The sequence below is a fragment of the Myotis nattereri genome (assembly GCF_964212035.1).
Source record: "Myotis nattereri genome assembly, chromosome: 8".
NCBI lineage: Eukaryota > Metazoa > Chordata > Mammalia > Chiroptera > Vespertilionidae > Myotis > Myotis nattereri.
Window position 1 is genome coordinate 8,229,047 of NC_138083.1, and position 15,147 is coordinate 8,244,193.

The window sequence follows — 15,147 nt, forward strand, 5'->3', positions numbered from 1 at the left end:
GTCTGAATGCTGATCACAGACTCTGAGAGAGAATCTAATCGGACGGCTGCACACCTGTAGAGAACGGGGACCCTGTGGGCGTCATCTTGAGACTCCTGCAACATGAATTTCTAGAATCCCCGTTTTACAGATGAGGAAATGGACACCCAGCCTTCCTCACCAACGTCTCATAGCCACACTTGTCTTTTCTTCTTGAGTAAAGACTGTTTTGATTAAAAAAAAGATTTTTTTGAGGAACTAATTTTATTTTGGATGAAAATTGGTGCAGGTATTTTTAAGGAAGAGATTTATCTTTTAACAGGGACGCAGTGTTTAGCAAAATAATCTTTTTTACATTGTAATTTTGTCAGGAGGAGATAATTTTTTAAAATGAAGTGAGAGTAAATGTGAGTAAAATTTTAGTAGTAAAGGGAATGATTCCTGAAATAATCCAGGACAGTTATGCAATTGTGAGTTCTCTGGTGTCTCTACATTTAAAAAAAAATGAACTGCAAGAAACGAACAAGAAGGGAATACAAATTCTTCATAAAAGTTAAAGCCACACCATTAGCAAAAGATTGAGGCATCCCAAGACTTTTTATAAAAAAGTACTTAAAAACCAACGGGAAGTTGAGCAGAGCATGGAATTAGTTATTAGGGAGAAGGTGGAGGAGAGGCCAGGAATTCCAGAAGCCCTTGTGAGTTCAAAGAAGGTTGTCAATCAAGTGCTGGGTATTTGCCAAGTGGCAAAAGGTGGAGAGTGAGCTCACAGAGAGGCAGCAATCAGAACAATTGTCTGAGCACACCTGTCAGAGGGGGACCCCTCTCTCCACTGAGGGCTGTGCTCAGGAGAGCATGGAAGTGGGGTGTGTGTGTGTGTGAACTATGAAGGTTTTCCTTCTTTTAACAAAAGTGACAAGTTAAAGTGAATTTCTCCAACTCAGATGAAATCTTTGCTCCCAAAGTTTAAACAATTTGGTTCCTTTGTTCTCTTTGTGTGGTTCACAAGGCTCTGAATCTACAGCTCTGAGAAATGTGAGAAAAGAAACGTGAAGTTGGTTAAAATTTGCATTTTTAGATTGTTAGGAGCTATCCAGCTTAATTTTTTTAAGTATCGATAAAAATAATGGATAGGAAAGGTATCAACTGCACAGGAAACTATGATTTTGTTTTTACTTTAGCTTAATTTTTAGAAAACTATGATGGTTTAATATCTTTTATAATTACAGAAATAATACTATAATTTCAGGCCCACATCCACTTCTGAGAAGTTACCGCTTGCAACAGTTTGACATATGCTCTTGAATAGCTTCTTCTTTTAAAAAATATATTTCTATTGACTTTTTTTTTTAGAGAGAGAAAGGCAGAGGGAGAGAGAGAGAAACATTGATGTGAGAGAGCTAAACATCAATCACCAGCTGCCTCTTGCGTGTCCCCCACCAAGGATTGAGCCCGCAACCTGGGCACGTGCCCTGACCGAATTGTCGAACCAGCGACTTCTCGGTGCACAGAAAGACGCCCAAGCAACTGAGCCATACCGGCCAGGGCTTGAAAAGCTTCTCTGATGCACACATAAACCTACACATCCTTGATTGCATGTCTTTTTAAAATGAGATATATTGCAAATCTTTTCTCTTATCAATACAGCATAGCCATCTTTTCATAAAATTCTGTCCATTTTTCAATTTTTTACTCATCCTTCTATCGATTCACATTACAGATGCTGCCTCTTTTGAAAAAGGAAAACAGGGCTGAAAACAGTAATAACTGACCATGTCACATATATCTTATATTGATTTTTCTTATCTTTCTTATCCTTCTGCCCAAATGAAACATTTCACTCTCTTATGATGGTCCAAGGCCCAACATTAAGTCCAATAGTTGTTTGTGATAGCAGTTGACACTCTCCAAATGCCTTTGCTTGTGTGTGTTTTTGTGTGTGTGTGTGTGTGTGTGTGTGTGTGTGTGTATGTGTGTGCGCGCGAGCTATTCTAGCAAAATGTAGAGTTTATTCCTTAAGTGGAGGGGGCCTGTGTGGAACATTCTGTTGCTTAATTACCTCTGAATCTCTTGTTATTGTCCTAATAAAAATGTACATCCATCGCTGTGGATGCTTAATCACATTAGCTTGCAGGGGAGAAGGCTGAGTAGAGAGACAAACGAGAGGTTGTTAAATAAGGTTGTTAAATATCGGGTCTTGTTTAGAAGTCAAAACACTTTCCCCATCCTGGAGCTGAGGCTCATGCCTGTGGGCTGTGGATGGAGAACTGCTGAGTTCCCGGGCCCTTGTCTGAACATGTAGGGGTTGGGGGCAGGCAGCTGGAAGAGAGGGCTGTATTTTTGATTTTACAAATGGATTCTGCTTCTTATAAAATGTCAGGCTCTGGTCTGCTTTCCAGCAACCAGGGAGTATTAAGTTCAACACATAGTTACCCAAACCCTCAAATATGCCAGGCACTTTCTTGGTATCATGATCAAGAGGTGATCAAGACAGAAAAATAATCTGCCTTGCGGAAGCTTCCGTCTGGTGTCAGGAGACAGACTGTCAACAGAGTAACAAATAAACATATAATGTCAATGACAATTGCTGTGCTAAGAAATAAAGTGGGTAGAGGTGAGCGGTCGGAAGGGCTGGAACGGTGAGTGGTCAGGGAAAAGCCCTTTCCAGAGGGCCTGTTGAGCAGAAACTTGAATGAGGTGAGGAGAGAACCAGGCAAGTATCTTGGGGCAGATCATCAGTTTAAGCCCAAAGTGTAACCTGTTCACTTGCCTGGTGAAGGGTCTGTCTTTACTGATTTGATCCTTCGGAGTTTCTTCCCTTTGTAGGGATGCAAAATTTCTGTGAGATTTCCAATCAGTGATTCCCATTTTTGGTGCTACCCATAGAAGTTTTTATCCCCCCACAAAATTCCAATGTTGAAGCCTAATTCCCAGTGTGATGCTATGCCGGGATTCTTGTTCAGGCATCTAGAAGGGTTCAGGAATCTGGAGAAGGCTGTGTATAGATTAAATAGGAGTCCAGAGACTAAGCATAATTTTGAAAGGCATTGGGGGGGTCAGAGGAGCTTAGTTTAAAGGAAACTAAGACCTAAGTTTTAAGTTCTAAGTTTTCCTCGTCTCAGGACCCCATGCTTTTTATTAACACAGTTTGTCCTGAGGCGAGGCAGAGATATACACTTCAAAGGGTCAGGTTTCCTACAGAGTCCATTGTCAGAATGGGGGAATCAGCCTACGGCTGTTCAGGTGTTTGGTCAGTAGGAGGCAATAACATGTAGATTAAGATGCCCTATAGCTGTCTGGCAGCCAACAATCACCCCTTTTCAGATTTGGGGAAATGCCCTCAGCCATTCCCAACAGGTGACTACATGTGTGACCCAACCCTGTTGAGTCCCCAAGTTCCATCAACCTTTTGATGAAACTTGAAATTATGACATGCTAGAATTGGCTTCCGGCAATGCTACTTGGAGGTGGGGCCTTAGGAAGTGGTCGTTAGGCGCCATCCTCATGAACGGCATCAGTGCCCTTATCCAAGAGACTCCAGAGAGACCCTTTGCCCCTTCATCATGTGAGGACAGTGAGAAGATGGCCACCCATGAACCAGGAGTCCTTACCAGACACTGAGTCTTCCAGTGGTCTTGAACTTCCCTGCCTCAAGACCTTTGAGAAATAAATTTCTGTTGTTCTGTGTTGCTTACCCAGTCTATGGTATTCTGTTATAGTGGCTCAAACAGACTAAGTTAGCTGGATTCCCTACGGCTTTTCTATCCAGAGCAAGTGCTCAACATCCACATGTGCCAAGTGGTACCATATTGGACAATAAAAATACGGAGCCTTCATATCATCATGGGAAATTCTGTTGGACAGTGTTGTCCAGGAGGATTTTTAGTGGCTAGATTCACTTTTGCCAATAACAACAACACGGATGATGATGATAAAGATAGAAATGGTAATGGTAGAGATATCATTTACCATTTACTGGGCATGTACTATATACAGGGCACTTTACATATATTATCTCATGCCAACCTCACTTAAACTCTAAGGAAGTGTATTTACTCTCAGTTTACAAATGAAAATCCACAGAGGAGGGCAAATAAGTTACTCAAGGTTGTACCAGTGAAGGGAGGACCTGGGGTTAGAACACGATCTTGGCTGATATGAATGTCCGTGTCCTTAGTCACTATAGTTTACTGCTTCTACATCCATGGATTAGTTCTCAGGGCTGGAAAAAATTCCTGAAGGGGCAGCCCAGATAGCTTCCAGTGGGAATAGTGAATCTTTATTCCATTATGCAACTAGTGGATACTCATTTGGCATATTTCAACCACTTTTTGCTTCTCTGTAGCCAAAGGTTTATTTATGAAATTACAAACAATGTCCCGTCTCAATACGCTTTTCTGGATTTGTTGGGTACTTGTTAGAACTCTACAACTGTGTAGTGTCTATAAAGTGATAGGTACCTTCTTGGAGTCATACAAAAAACATCCAGAACAGTCACAGGTGGTGGCTCAGATGTATTTGGTCGTTTGTCAAGTGTAGGGAGACCTTATTTTAAATCTTAAAAGTGAGTGACTGAGAGGATTGTCAAGAAAAGTAAACTATTTAACAGGTGCTTTTCAGTGATTCCTGCAGAAACCGCCCCCACACCCTGATATTTCAGGGCTGGGACTCATTCCCACTCTATAGACTTTTGGTGGCATGATTCAGCTATCATGGGGCCCAATACTGAAGGTGTAATTTGTCTCTGAAGCCCACAGTCATCAAATATTAGGGCTGAACAGATCCAGAGAAAGGAAGGTGGATGCAGGAAAGAAGAACAGGAAGAGGGAATAATCTAGAATCCATTTATTTCCTCATCTTTCATTGAGTTCCTTTATTTATCAGTCACTGGAGAAGTTGCTTTACTGGTGATGGCATCTCATCTTTGCCACAATCCTGTAAAGTTGTTTTGTTACTTAAATTTACAGATGAGGAAATAAACTGTTATGGTTAGTAAGTGCAGTAGCCAGCACTAGAACCTAAGTATTCCTGATCACAAAGTCATAGTCTTCCTTTGAGCCTATATAGGAGGAAGTGAATGCCAAAGCACAGTGTTCAGTTGGTAGGGGAAACAATGGGTGACCCTTATTAGAAACAAGGATAAAAATTAGTAAATTAAATAAAAAATAAAAACAGCCCTCATGTTTTTATTTTTTAAATATATTTTTATTGATTTCAGAGAGGAAGGAAGAGGAAGAGAGAGATAGAAACATCAATGATGAAAGAGACACATCAAAATTACACATAAAATACAGAAGAACCATTATTCAGAACTACCTGAAATCTGGCTGAATGTACGGAAGTCCTACAACTAGAGAAGTAAGGCAGAAAGCACATTGAGACTGGAAAGAGGGATGGAGGAATGGAACAGGCTGGTCCGACACCCACCTGTGGCATTTTTTAACTGGAAGGGATATCTCCAAGGCCCCTGTTGAGAAGCAGGGTGTCCCAACCCTACACCAGACCCCTAGCACAAGGTTCCAGAGCTGGGAAGAGTAGTCCGGTAACTTTGGTCTATAAAACCAATGGAGATTGTAGCTGAGTGACATAGGAGCTGCAGAAGTCCCAGGTGTTGCCCTTAAAGGGCCCACACATGAACTTACACAGTCCTACTTCCTTTGAGCTCCTGCAATTGGCGGTGGCTTTCAGGGAATGTAGGGACACATGGGGAGGAACTGGACCATCTGAAATCTGGACAAGAATGCAGGGGTGGCTTTCTCCCAGACAGGGGTGCTTGCAGGGGTCATTGTTCCTGTGCTGGGACCTCCCCCATCACAGAGCTGACTGGCAGCCATATCTTAGTTTCCATAAGCATAGTTGGCACTATTCACTCCATCCTAGTGATTCCCAGAGACCCAGCCCTATCCAATTTGTAGGCCCACCCAAGCTGTTTGCAGTAGCTTTTCCATATGAATGGCCTGTCCTAGCTCAGGCTTCAGACTTTGCTAAAATTTCTCAAACAAGCAGCACCTGGCATCAAACCTATAATACCTGGCACTAGCACCAAGCTGCCTTACTTCACAGCTGGGCTTTGCCTGGGCACTTCCTAGCTCAATACAAGTAACAGCCATCTGCATATCTCTCTGTAGTTCTTGCCAAGTGGCCCCAGACACTGGCTGACTTTGCACCTCCTGTAAGGCCCCAGACCCAGTGCACTAGGTGGACAGCTTCAGACCATACCATATTACAACTGTACACATCCACAAGTAACATACACAGTGAGCACCAAAACCCCACTGAAGCAAGTCCTACCACATAGGGGTGTCTCCTGCATAGCAGCTCTTCCATTGTAGACACAGCTGGTCCTCACAGCCAGTTGGCCTGGAGGTCAATTCCTCTTAGTGATACCAACAGCAATCAAGCAATCCAGACTATAACAAGTCTGTGCACATAGCCCACACAGGGGCACACCTAGAGTGTCCAGCTCAGATGACTGGGGAGACTGAGCCACTGGGCTCTACAGGATACATAGTGCACAAGACCACTGTACCAATTCAAGGACACATAACAGCTCTATCTAATACATAGATATAAACACAGGGAAGCAGCCAAAATGCAAAGAAACATGTCACAAATGAAAGAAATGGAAGCAAGCAAACTACTGCATACAGAGTTCAAAACAATGTTTATAAGGTTACTCAGAGATCTTTTTAAAAAATATATTTTTATTGATTTTAGAGAAGAAGGGAGAGGGAGAGAGAGATAAAAACATTAATGATGAGAGAGAATCATTAATTGGCTGCCTCCTGCACAGCCTACACTGAGGAACAAGCTTGCAATCCAGGAATGTGCCATGACTTGGAATCGAACTGTGACTTCCTGATTCACATTTTGACAGTGAGCCACTGAGCCATGCCAGCCCCAGGCTCAAGGATCTTAATGAGAGTTTCAAGGCACTTAATGAGAGCTTCAAGGGAATTAATGAGAGCTTCAAGGGACTTAATGAAAATTTCAAGGATCTTAGTGAGAATGTCAAAGTTATGAAAAAGGACCAGTCAGAAATTAAGCATACACTAATTGAAATAAAGTATAACTTACAGGGATTTAACAGCAGAGCAGAGTATGCTGAGAATCAAATCAATGATTTGGAATATTAAGAAGCAAAAAACACCCAACCAGAAGAGCAAAAAGAAAAAAGAATTCAAAAATATGAAAATAGTGTAAGGAGCTTCTTCAAGCATACCAACTTCAAGTGTGCGAATATTTTCATTATGGGGGTGCCAGAAGAAGAAGAGAGAGAGCAAGATACTGAAAACCTATTTAAAGAGGTAATGACAGAAAACTTCCCCTACCTGGTGAAAGAAATAGACTTACAAGCCCAAGAAGCACAGAGAACCCCAAACAAGAGGATCCAAAGAGGACCACACCAAGACACATCATAAGTAAAATGCCAAGGGCTAAAGACAAAGAGAGAAGCTTAAAAGCAGCAAGAGAAAAGCAGTTAGTTACCTTCAAGGGAGTTCCCATATGACTGTCAGCTGATTTCTCAACAGAATACTTTGAAGGCCAGAAGGGAGTGGCAAGAATTATTTAAAGTGATGAATGGCTAGGACCTACAACCAAGATTACTCTACCCAGCAAAGCTATCATTCAGAATTGAAGGTCAGATAAAGAGCTTCACAGACAAGAAAAAGCTAAAGGAGTTCATCACCACCAAACCAGTATTATATGAAATGCTGAAGGGTATTCTTGAAGAAGAAGGAGGAGGAGGAGGAGGAGGAGGAGGAGGAGGAGGAGGAGAAGAAGAAGAAGAAGAAGAAGAAGAAGAAGAAGAAGAAGAAGAAGAAGAAGAAATGAACAACAAAATGGCAATAAATTAATATCATCAACAATTGAATCTAAAAATCAAAATAAATGAACAAGAAATCTCATGAACAAAATAAACTAGTGAATAAAATAGAACCAGAAGCATGAAAACATGGAACAGACTGATGAATCTCAGAAGAATGGGGTGAGTGTGGTGCTGGAAGAGATTAACCAAAGATCTTATATGCATATATGCATTACCTATGGACACAGACAATAGGGTGGTAAAGGCCAGGGGTGGGGCAGGAACCAGGTGGAGGGGGAAATGGGGGAGAAAGGGGAACATCTGTAATACTCTCAATAATAAAGATTAAAAAAACGAAGAGCAATAATCATCGATCAGCTGCCTCCAGCATGTCCCTTATTGGGGATCGAGCCCGAAACCCCGAGCATGTGCCCTGATGGAGAATTGATGCGTGAATTCATGGTTCATAGGTTGACACTCAACCACTGAGCAACAGCAGCTGTGCTCTTATATTTTTATTTTACTTAAAAAAATGAGTACAAGTGTAAAAGTTGAGACAGAGATCTGCATGTCTACGATGAAAGACTGATTATCCTCCTTCCTGAAAAAAAATAAGAGACAAAATATGGAAAATGAGTTTTCAAGACACTGACACATTCAGTCAGTGAAGGACAGTGGTCCTTGGGATGGAATCTAAAAAGGTGAGTCTGCATCTGCCTCAGTTTTACTACCTTGAGAATGTTTCCAGACTGTGACACCAAGAGAAGGAACCCAGCTGGAGCCCAGCAGATTCCCTGAGTTGGGATGATGGAACTGAGAATGAGTAGAATTTTCAGGATCAAGTGGCAGTGAAGAGAGAGCTACACAAGAGAGTATGGCAGAGATCCGCAGAAGGCCTCTCTTTGAATATTCAGCTGAATACTGACTAGCACAGGCAAATTTAGAATAGAAGGAAACTTCTATTTTAGGAATATCTACTAAAAATCTACATCTGATATCATACTTAATGGTGAAAGACTGAATTATTTTACAGAACCTACAAAAAGGCAACTATCATTAATAAGTAAATTTAGCAAGTTCGTAGGTTTGAGGTCAACATACAAAAATCAATTGGATTTTATATTTTTGCTAAATACATTTGGAAATTGCAGTTAAAAACAATATGATTTACAGTAGCATTACAAATATTAAATACTTAGTGATAAATATTACAAAAATGTGAAAGACCAGTGAATTGAAACTATAAGAATGAAACATTTGTGTATGAAAACTATAGAACATTGTTGAAAGAAATTAATGATCTAAATAAGTGGAGAGAAATATACCATGTTCATGGTTGGGAAACTCAACTTAAGATGTGAACTCTCCAGTTCTTATCTATGTTTTCAGCCTAATCCCAATAAAAAGTTCAACAGGAATTTTTGTAGAAATCAATAAGATGATTCCAATCTTACATATAAGTGCAAAGGATCTACAGCAGTCAAAACAACTTTGGAAAAGAACAAAATTGGTTGACAAACATTACTTGATTTCAAGGCTTATTCCAGATCTATAGTAATCAAGATAGTATGAAAAGATAATAAAGGCAGGCAGGAAGAAAGATAAATATATTAATGGGAGGGATTAGAGTTTGGAAATAGACCCTGGCATATATGGACAACTAATTTTTGACAAAGGTACAAAGCCAAAACAGTGGAGAAAAGGTAGTCTTTTCAACTAATTGGCTGAAATTTTGAATATCCATACATACATAAATAAATTTTGCTCCATACCTCTGACCACATAAAAAAATTAACTTAAACTGGATCACAGATCTAAATTAAAAACCTAAAATTATAAAATTTTGAGAAGGAAAAACCATAAGAAACCTGTTGAGACCAGAATGGGCAGAGATTCTTAGATACTAGATCAAAAGAGTTACCTATAAAAACAAAAACAATTAATGTATTCAACTTCATCAAAATGAAAAATGTATCTTTTTAAAAAGACACTCGTAAGAGAATGAGAAGACAAGCTACACACCAGAAGCAAATATTTGTAGGTCATATATCTTGCCGAGAGCAGCTACAGCATTCTGACAGGATCAAGCCTTGGACTGACTTGTGGCAAAGCCACATACAAGTCTCAGCTTGGAGGGCAAAGCCCTCCAAGCACAATTATAGCCAAAAGGCTATGGTTGTAAGCTTGACCTTGTAGTCGGACCCTGCAGCCCTAAGTAGCTAAGGAATGTGGGCTGTGGGAGGTGCAGCAAGTGCTGCCAAAACAAAGTTTGATAGAGTTCAGAGAATGACAACAACAGGAAAGAAGCAGATTTGAAACTTGCAAGAACATTGTAAACACCTACCCTTGTTTTGCTTTGTGTAATCTGACTATAAAATAAAGATCCTGCTTACAGGCAGCATCACTGTTTCCTCATCCAGGCATAGTGGTCCACCTGGCCCCAACAGTATTCTCTTGTCTGTTTTCTTTAATCCTTCACCCCCTCCTCAAGTTCACCGCTGACTGTGCTGGACGCAGTTCAATATCTAATAAAAAACTTAAGTCCAGATTATCTAAGAACCTTCAAAACTCATTAATGAGAAGTCAAAGAACCCAATTTAAAAAGTGGGCAGCCCAGTTGGCATGCTCAGTGGTTGAGTGTTGACCTATGAACCAGGAGGTCACGGTTTGATTCCAGGTCAGGGTACATACCCGAGTTGGGGGCTCAATCCCAATGTGGGGTGTGCAGGAGGCAGCCAGTCTATGATTTTCTCTTATCATTGATGTTTCTATATCTCTCTCCCTCTCCCTTCCTCTCTGAAATCAGTAAAAATATATTTAAAAAAAAGTGGACAAAAGATTTGAAAAGAGACTTCACCAAAGAAGATATAATCTCACACATGAAAAGATGCTCAGCAGCATTAGTCAATATGAAAATGCAAATTTAAACCATATTTCGATACTACTGCGCACCTATGGCTAAAATGAAAAAGACTGGCCAAGCAAAGTTTCATCCTATGTAATAAAAGGGTAATATGCAAATCAACCAATCGGCAGAACGTCCGGTTGCTATGACGTGCACTGACCACCAAGGGGAAGATACTCAACATAAGAGCTGCCCCCTGGTGGTCAGTGCACTCCCACAGGGTGAGTGCCACTCAGCCAAAAGCCCTGAGCCTAGCTCATGGCTGGCGAGTGCAGTGGCTGTGGCAGGAGCCTCTCCTGCCTCTATGGCAGCACTAAAGATGTCCGACTGCTGGCTTAGACCTGCTCCTTTCGGGGAGTGGGCCTAAGCCAGCAGTTGGACACCCCCCGAGGGCTCCCAGACTGTGAGAGGGTGCAGGCTGGGCTGAGGGCTCCCCCACCTCCAAGTGCATGAAGTTCGTGCATCAGGTCTCTAGTCTCTCTATATAAAAACCTAAGCAACTGAATGACTGAACAAAGCCCGGTCAACTGGTCACTATGACGCACCCTGACCACCAGGGGGAAGACGTTTAATGCAGGACCAATCGGAGCCAGATGCAGGGCTCATAGCTGGCGAATGCTGCTGTGATGGCGGGGGCCTCTCCTGATCGGGACTCACCGGGCGGGAGCCCGCAGCAGGCCAACAGGGCCGGGATGAGCGGGAGTGGCAGGCAGGAGCAGCAGGTGGCATTGGACTGCTGGTTTTGGCCTGATCCCCGCAGGCCAGGATCAGGCTGAAACCAGTAGTCTGACATCCCCCAAGGGGTCCCAGATTGTGAGAAGGTGCAGGCCAGGCTGAGGGACCCTACGAGTCCACGAATCTGTGCACCTGTCTTCTAGTTTATAATAAAGGGCTATTTATTGTATGTCACTTATAACTCCTAAAGCTATTAACAAAAAGAGCTGATGATGATCAACAGGTTTCTAGAGACCAAATTGTCACTTCTGATTATGGGTATGCTGTCTTTTAAAAAAAATTATTATTGATTTCTAGAGGGGGGAGGGGAAGGGGAGGAAGGAAGGGGACAGAGAGAAGAGAGAGAAACATTGATTTGTTGTTCCACTTATTTATGCATTCATTGGTTGATTCTTGAATATGCTCTGACTGGAAATTGAACCCATAACCTTGGCGTATCCAGACAATGCTCTAACCAGCTGAGCTACCTGGCTAGGGCCTGCCATTTTTTAATTTTCAAACGCAATGATTGCTCTGGATGATTTGGCTCAGTGGATAGAGCGTCGGCCTGCGGACTGAGTGGTCAAGGGCACATGCCTGGGTGGGCCCAATCCCCAGTAGGGGGCATGCTGGAGACAGATGCTCAATGATTCTCTCTCATCATTGATTTTCTATCTCTCCCTTCCTCTCCCTTCCTCTCTGAAATCAATAAAAATATACATTTTTTAAAAAAAAGCAATGATCACCATCATTGTTCATATGGGTTTATACCATGCCAGACACTGTTTTAATAGTTTTGCATGCATTAATTTATTTAATCCTCATTACCACCCCAAAGGAAGGCACTATTATGTCCCTATCTACCCATAAGGAAACTGAGTCACCACAAGGTTTGAGAACCAGTACCTGGCAAAATTGGGGTTTTACAAAACCCAGCAGCCCCGCATCCATTTCCATATTCTGACCCATTGACGGTACCTCCTGGGTCAGAACTAGCCACCTAAAGATACATTGTACACTTGGGTGAAGGTGGAGCAGAAAGGATACACTTCTCCCATAAACATGATTTCACTTCTTTCTTCCTCCCCAGCTTTATTGAGATATGGTTGACAAATAAAAATTGTATATATTTACATTGATTTTTTTTAAGGTGTGACAATGTGATGCTTTCATATATGGAATGTTATGAGATGATTGCTACAATCAAGTTAATTAACACCGCTCATAGTTACTGTATTTTTGTGTGTGGTGAGAACATTTAAGATCTATTCTCTTAACTAATTTCAAGTATTTAGTCTTGAGAAAAGGATTGAGCCGTAGAGAAAACCTTCATTCTTCAGGCAGAAGTCGAAATCTGTAGAGGGGTACTAGCAACTGGGTAGGTTTTTCTTTCTTAATTTCTATGAGGTTTCATCTCTTATTGAATAATCTTTTCACTTTAGCCTGTTTGGCTCAGTGGATAGAGTGTTGGCCCACATACTGAAGGGTATGGAGTTTGATTCTGGTTAAGGGTACATACCTCATTTGCAGGCTCCATGGAGGGCGGGGGCGGGGGGAGGTAGGAGGAAGGAAAGAATGGGGGGGGAGAGAGAAAATGGGGGAGGGTGCATGCGGGAGGCAACCAATGGATGTGTCTCTGTCACATAGATGTCTCTCTTTCTCTCTCTCTCTCTCTCCCTCCATTCCACTCTCTCTAAAAATCAATAGGAAAATATCCTCAGGTGAGGATTAACTATATTTTCTCTAAAAATCAAAAGGAAAGAAACATCTTTCCTTTTTCCATCTCAACTTCCCTCCTTCCTCTGCACTCTCAAAGCTCCCATGCTGATCGATATCAGGGGATTTATCACAAAGGGTTGGGATTGCTGTTCTTGCTTCTTTTGTTTGTATTGGTCTGAGGCTTCCTAGAAAAATACTAGTAAACATGATAGAGGGCCTGACTATGTATGTCAGCCACTCTTCTAAGTATTTTACGTATGTTAATGCTTATGATGTTTGCTGGACTCTACGTAGATTGTTATCATCTGCTTTTTGCAAATGAGAAAAGTCACCTGATGTCAGAATAGGAAAGTGGACAAAACCTTGACCTTCCGGCTCCAGAGCTGGATTCCTAGTCATTGCTGGGGGTTGTGTCTTCCTTATCTTCCTATTCTCAGAACCCAGCACATAGTAGGCAATTAACAAACAATAGGTCACCACGGGTATGAGCCTCACACTTTTTATTAGTGTCTAAAATATGACACCAGCACCATTTCGTTGAATAGAACACAGGGCTGTGGGGATGGAAAGATAAGAGGAACAAGGAAATTAAATATTGATGAACACTAACAGTAGAGGGGTTGGGGTTCGGAGAATATGTGGGGTCTGTGGGCAGAGGTTTTTATTTGTCTTTGCACGGTCCTCCTGGCTCCATCTTCCCCAGTCTCCGGTCTCTGTAGCTGAGAATAATTCACGCTTTATTTTAAACCCTCTCTGTGTGCGCTGGCCCTGGCAGTATTTCTCTCATTATGTTCCAGGCCTCTTTTTAATCATGTCCCTGGTAGAGGAGAGAAATCCCGCACTCGGGCGAAGGTTGGGTCTCCTCTAATGACAAGAACATTTCCAGGACACAGGAAGGATCCCCAGCCCACTTCCTTTTTGTTCCTTTGTAATTGAAATCCATCAATTAGATGCTATTAAAGAGCTCCATACAAATTGTAAAATTTCTCTGTAGGAAATGAGCCTTTCCCTGAAAATAAAAGTCTCTAACTTGAATATTGCTCTTTGCACTGGAGCACCCAGCCTCAGCCCCCAGACCCCATTTGCTGCATTATTCAGAGGCGCTTTGCAAAAGGGTCTCTGGCTTACTGCTCATGAAGCCGAGGGACCCTAAGTGGCTGACTTAAAACCGTCCCTTTCTGAAAGATAAATATCACATGATCTCACTCATTTGTGCAATACAATGAACAACATAAACAGATCCAGAGACATGGAAGTGTGGAACAGCTCCTCAAATCTCAGAGGGAAGGCAGAGGAGGATGGGGTGGTAAGAGGTCAACCAAAGGACTTGTATCCATGCATATGAGCATGAGCAATGGACCCAGACAATAGGGGGTGGGGGCCTTGGCTGTTGGGGGGAGGGGGAGTGGACGGGGAGAGGTCAATGGAGGAAAAAGGAGACATATGTAAACTTTCAACAATAAAGAATTTAAAAAAGCCTCTAAACCCCCTAAACAAATAAACAAACAAAAAATCCTGTCCCTTTCACCATGGCTGGTGTTGCTTAATGGTTAGAGTGCTGGCCCATGCACTGAAAGACATGTACCTGGGTTGTAGGTTCTCTCCAGGGCTCGGGCGCATGCGAGAGACAATCAATTGATGTTTCTTCTCTCCCATCCTCCTCCTCCTCCTCCTCCTCCTCCTCCTCCTCCTCCTCCTCCTCCTCTTCCTCTCCCTTCTCCCTCCCTCCCTTCCACTTTCTCTAAAAATCAATGGAGAAAAATACCTTTGACTGAGGATTAACAAAAAACAAAACCAAAAACCCCCATCCCTTTCCCTCCCCAGGCTTCAAAACCTGCCCTGGACCACAGTTAGGGGCCTCTGGGCATGTCACCATGTCCCTCCTCACTCTGTTTCCTCCAAGCAGAAGCCCTGGCCTCCTGGAAGCTCTGCTAAACACAGATTCACCATAAATGGCCTCAGTCACTGATGAGGCGGAGAACCAGCAGACAGACAGAGCAGCCAACCCACCCCGGCAGGG